Source organism: Chrysemys picta, unplaced genomic scaffold (genome assembly GCF_011386835.1).
Source record: "Chrysemys picta bellii isolate R12L10 unplaced genomic scaffold, ASM1138683v2 scaf889, whole genome shotgun sequence".
Lineage (NCBI taxonomy): Eukaryota > Metazoa > Chordata > Testudines > Emydidae > Chrysemys > Chrysemys picta.
In genome coordinates, this window is record NW_027053596.1 from 1 (window position 1) to 5,000 (window position 5,000).

At 70.2% G+C, this 5,000-nt stretch overlaps 1 non-coding gene across 1 annotated transcript; it reads left to right on the plus strand.

The window, feature by feature from the left end:
- Positions 1-1,158: 1,158 nt before the first annotated feature.
- On the plus strand, positions 1,159-1,277 carry LOC135979462 (5S ribosomal RNA). The gene has a single exon (XR_010596766.1). It is a non-coding gene; the product is annotated as a 5S ribosomal RNA (ribosomal RNA).
- Positions 1,278-5,000: the final 3,723 nt, after the last annotated feature.

Genomic DNA, 5,000 nt, shown 5'->3' on the forward strand with positions numbered 1-5,000 from the left:
GACGGGAAAGAGGCCACCTGGCGTCCCCCCCCCTTAAAACCTAGGGGTTGACCTGGTGGCCGGAAAGCGAACCGGCCAGCAGGTGAACCCTTTCGATTCCACGGGTTGACCTGGTGGCCGGAAAGCGAACCGGCCAGCAGGTGAACCCGTTCGATTCCACGGGTTGACCTGGTGCCCGGGAGGGGACTCTGAAAATTTTTCAGCCCTTTCGACTCGGGGTTGACCTGGTGGCCGAGAGGGGACTCGCACGGCAGGCAAGCCGCCCTGGGCTGACCCTCCCCGGCCGCAGCGAGGGACTGCCTCCCGGCCGACAGGATCGGGCCCCTGGAAGTCTGGGGGCGGGGGGAAATCGCCCCACGCCTCCGAGGAGGGCTGCCCGGGCGGGCCTGGCCCCGGAGCTCGAAAAAAAAAAAAAGGATCGGGCCCACTAGAGACATGGACCAGGCCGCCCTGGGCTCACCCTCCCCGGCCGCAGCGAGGGACTGCCTCCCGGCCGACTGGATCGGGCCCCTGGAAGTCTGGGGGGGGGGGGGGAATGGAACCTGACGCCTCCGAGGAGGGGACGCCCAGGGAAGGAGGGAGATCCGGGTTGACCTGGTGACCGGACGGGAAAGAGGCCACCGGGCGTGCCCCCGTTAAAACCCCTAGGGGTTGACCTGGTGGCCGGAAAGCAAACCGGCCAGCAGGTGAACCCTTTCGATTCCACGGGTTGACCTGGTGCCCGGGAAGCGAACCGGCCAGCAGGTGAACCCGTCCGATTCCACGGGTTGACCTGGTGCCCGGGAGGGGACTCTGAAAATTTTTCAGCCCTTTCGACTCGGGGTTGACCTGGTGGCCGAGAGGGGCCTCGCACGGCAGGCAAGCCGCCCTGGGCTCACCCTCCCCGGCCGCAGCGAGGGACTGCCCCTCCCCACCCCCCGGCTGACAGGATCGGGCGCACTGGAAGTCCGGGACAGTATTTTCCCCGACGCCGGGGAGGGCGGGCGGAGGGGCTCTGGCGGCCAGCCCGGGCCCCGGAGCTCGAAAAGGAAAAAAGGACCGGGCCCGCGAGAGACGGGGGCCCTGCCGCAGGGGGGGGGGGCAGTCCGACCGGGGCTCACCGTGCGGCAGGCCCGGGCGTCGGCAGGGGAAAGCGGGCGAGGAGGCGCGGGGCCGGGTGCCTACGGCCATACCGGACCGAACGCCCCCGATCCCGTCCGATCTCGGAAGGTAAACCGTCCCGGGCCTGGCTAGTACTTGGATGGGTGACCGCCTGGGAATCCCAGGTGCCGTAGGCAGCTTTTCCCGGTCCGAGTCAGCTCTCTCTCCTTTTCTGGGGGGGAAGGAGAGGGGGGGACGGGCCGGAAAGCCCCTCGTCGCTCCTGCCGAGTCGGAGGTCGCGGCCGCAGGTCACGGGTCTGGGCGCCTGGGGTCCGGCTCCCCACCCACCCGGCTTCCTCCGCGGAGGACCCCCCCCGGGGCCACCGAAGCCGCTGGGGGAGACCCCGGGCATGGGGCGGACTGGCCCGGACCCTCCCGGCCGCCGGCCCGCAGGTCCGCCCCGAATCCCCCCCCGCGGCCACCCAGGCCAGGCCTGGCCAGGCGGGACGGACGGCGGGTGTCCAGCGCCCAGCGGCTTCCTCCAGCGGGGACCCACGGACCCCAAAGCCGCAGGGGGAGGCCCCGGGCCCGGGACGGACTCGCTCGGACCCCCTGCGCCCGGCCGCCGGCCCGCGGGACCGCCCCGAATCCCCCCGCGGCCACCCAGGCCAGGCCTGGCCAGGCGGGACGGACGGCGGGTGTCCAGCGCCCAGCGGCTTCCTCCAGCGGGGACCCACGGACCCCAAAGCCGCAGGGGGAGGCCCCGGGCCCGGGCCCGACTCGCTCGGCCCCCCCGCCTCCCCTGCGCCCGGCCCCCGGCCCGCGGGACCGCCCCGAATCCCCCCGCGGCCACCCAGGCCAGGCCTGGCCTGGCGGGACGGACGGCGGGTGTCCAGCTCCCAGTGGCTTCCTCCAGCGGGGACCCACGGACCCCAAAGCCGCAGGGGGAGGCCCCGGGCCCGGGACGGACTCGCTCGGCCCCCCCGCCTCCCCTGCGCCCGGCCCCCGGCCCGCGGGACCGCCCCGAATCCCCCCGCGGCCATCCAGGCCAGGCCTGGCCTGGCGGGCCGGTGTGCGGCTCCCCCGGGCTTCCTCCCCCGACGACCCGCGCCCCCCTGAGCCGCAGGCGGAGACCCCGGCCCCGGGGCGGACCGGCCCGGGCTCGCTCGAGCCCCCTGCGCCCGGCCCGCAGGACCGCCCCCCCGAATCCCCCGGGAGAGGCCCGGCCTGCACGCCACTGACGACCCGCGGCCCCCAAAGTCGCAGGAGGCGCCCCCCCCCGGTTAGCCCCGTCTCGCTCCGCGCCCCCCGCCCCTCGCTGCCGGGACCGGGCGCCGCCCCAGAGTCAGCCGCAGCCGGCCGGCCTGAGAGCTGCCCTCCTGTGGACGACGGTGAGTTTACCTTGATACTAACCGGCCGTCAGCCAGGTCAACCCCATTGCTAGACTGGGGTGGACCTGGTGGCCGAGTGGGGACTTGGAACATTTGACAGCTGCTTCCCGGGGCTTGACCGGTTGTCCTGAACGCCCCCCACCCCCAGCCCCAGCCCCCGGCTCCTGCTCCCCTCTCCCCAGCCTCGGTGCTCCGCTCCCTGCCTCGGAGGCTGCCTCTCTGCGGCGCCTGCATCGCCTCCGAGGACGCGCACCCTCCGGAGGCTGGACGTAAACCCACCACTGCCGCTGACCCGGCTCTCCGAGGGACGACTGTGAGGCCTCCCCCCCCCCCCCACCCCCGGACCGCCCTGGGGACGACTGCTAAGCCTCCCCCACCGGACCGCCCGGGGCAAGACTGCTAAGCCTCCCTCCCACACACACACACACACACTGTCGGGGGAGGACTATTAAGCTTTCCCCCTGGAGCGCCCGGGGCGGACGACTGTTAAGCCTGCCCCCGGAGTCCTCGGGGGAGGACTATTAAGCTTTCCCCCCTGGAGCGCCCGGGGGGGGACGACTATTAAGCCTGGCCCCCGGAGTCCTCGGGGGACGACTATTAAGCCTCCCCCGGACTGGCCGGGGGGCGACTATTAAGCCTCCCCCGGACCTGCTCCGTCTCGACTATTAAGCCCCCCTCTGTGGTCCTCAAGACCACTGCCGTGCTGCCCTCGGAGTGGGGTGACACCCGGGCCGGAAAGCAAACCGGCCACCAGGTCAACCCGTCGAATCCAATGGGTTGACCTGGTGGCCGGAAAGCAAACCAGCCGCCAGGTCAACCCGTCGAAACCAATGGGTTGACCTGGTGGCCGGAAAGCAAAACGGCCGCCAGGTCAACCCAGTAGATTCAGCGGGTTGACCTGGTGGCCGAACGGGGACTTTGAAAATTTGACAGCCGCTTCCCGGGGGTTGACCTGTTGTCCCGGTGGGGACTTTGAACATTTGACAGCCGCCTCCCAGGGCTTGACCTATTGTCCCGGTGGGGACTTTGAGAATTTTACAGCCGCTTCCCGGGGCTTGACCTGGTGGCCGAGTGGGGACGTTGAACATTTGACAGCCGCTTCCAGGGGGTTGACCTGTTGTCCTGAACGCCCCCCACCTCCCCCCCGGCTCCTGCTCCCCACTCCCCAGCCTCGGTGCTCCGCTCCCTGCCTCGGAGGCTGCCTCTCTGCGGCGGCTGCATCGCGTCCGAGGACGCTCACCCTCCGGAGGCTGGACGTAAAGCCTGACACCCGCCACCGCCGCCGACACGGCTCTCGGAGGGACGACTCTGAGGCCTCCCCCCACCCCCGGACCGCCCTGGGGACGACTGCTAAGCCTCCCCCCCGCCCACACCCACACCCACACTGTCGGGGGATGACTCTTAAGCCTCTCCCAGACTGCCTGGGGAACGACTATTAAGCCTGCCCCCCGGAGCACTCGGGGGACGACTATTAAGCCTCCCGCGGACTGCCCGGGGGATGACTATTAAGCCTCCCCTGGAACGACTATTAAGCCTCCCCCGGACTGGCCGGGGGGCGACTATTAAGCCTATCCTCGGGGGAGGACTATTAAGCTTTCCCCCTGGAGCGCCCGGGGGGACGACTATTAAGCCTGGCCCCCGGAGTCCTCGGGGGACGACTATTAAGCCTCCCCCGGACCTGCTCCCTCTCGACTATTAAGCCCCCCCTCTGCGGTCCTCAGCACCACTGCCGCGCTGCCCTGGGAGTGGGGTGACATCCGGTCCGGAAAGCAAACCGGCCACCAGGTCAACCCGTCGAATCCAATGGGTTGACCTGGTGGCCGGAAAGCAAACCGGTCGCCAGGTCAACCCGTCGAATCCAATGGGTTGACCTGGTGGCCGGAAAGCAAACCGGCCGCCAGGTCAACCCAGTAGATTCAGCGGGTTGACCTGGTGGCCGAACGGGGACTTTGAAAATTTGACAGCCGCTTCCCGGGGGTTGACCTGTTGTCCCGGTGGGGACTTTGAACATTTGACAGCCGCCTCCCAGGGCTTGACCTGTTGTCCCGGGGGGGACTTTGAACATTTGACAGCCGCTTCCCGGGGCTTGATCGGTTGTCCTGAACGCCCCCCCCACCCACCCACCCCAGCCCCCGGCTCCTGCTCCCCTCTCCCCAGCCTCGGTGCTCCGCTCCTTGCCTCAGAGGCTGCCTCTCTGCGGCAGCTGCATCCCGTCCGAGGACGCTCACCCTCCGGAGGCTGGACGTAAAGCCTGACACCCGCCACCGCCGCCGACCCGGCTCTCCGAGGGACGACTCTGAGGCCTCCCCCCACCCCCGGACCGCCCTGATGACGACTGCTAAGCCTCCCCCACCGGACCGCCCGGGGGAAGACTGCGACGCCTCCCGCCAGGCCCCCACCCAGCCTGGGGGAAGACTGCTAAGCCTCCCCCCCCACACACACACACACACTGTCGGGGGATGACGATTAAGCCTCTCCCGGACTGCCCGGGGGACGACTATTAAGCCTCCCCTGGAACCACTATTAAGC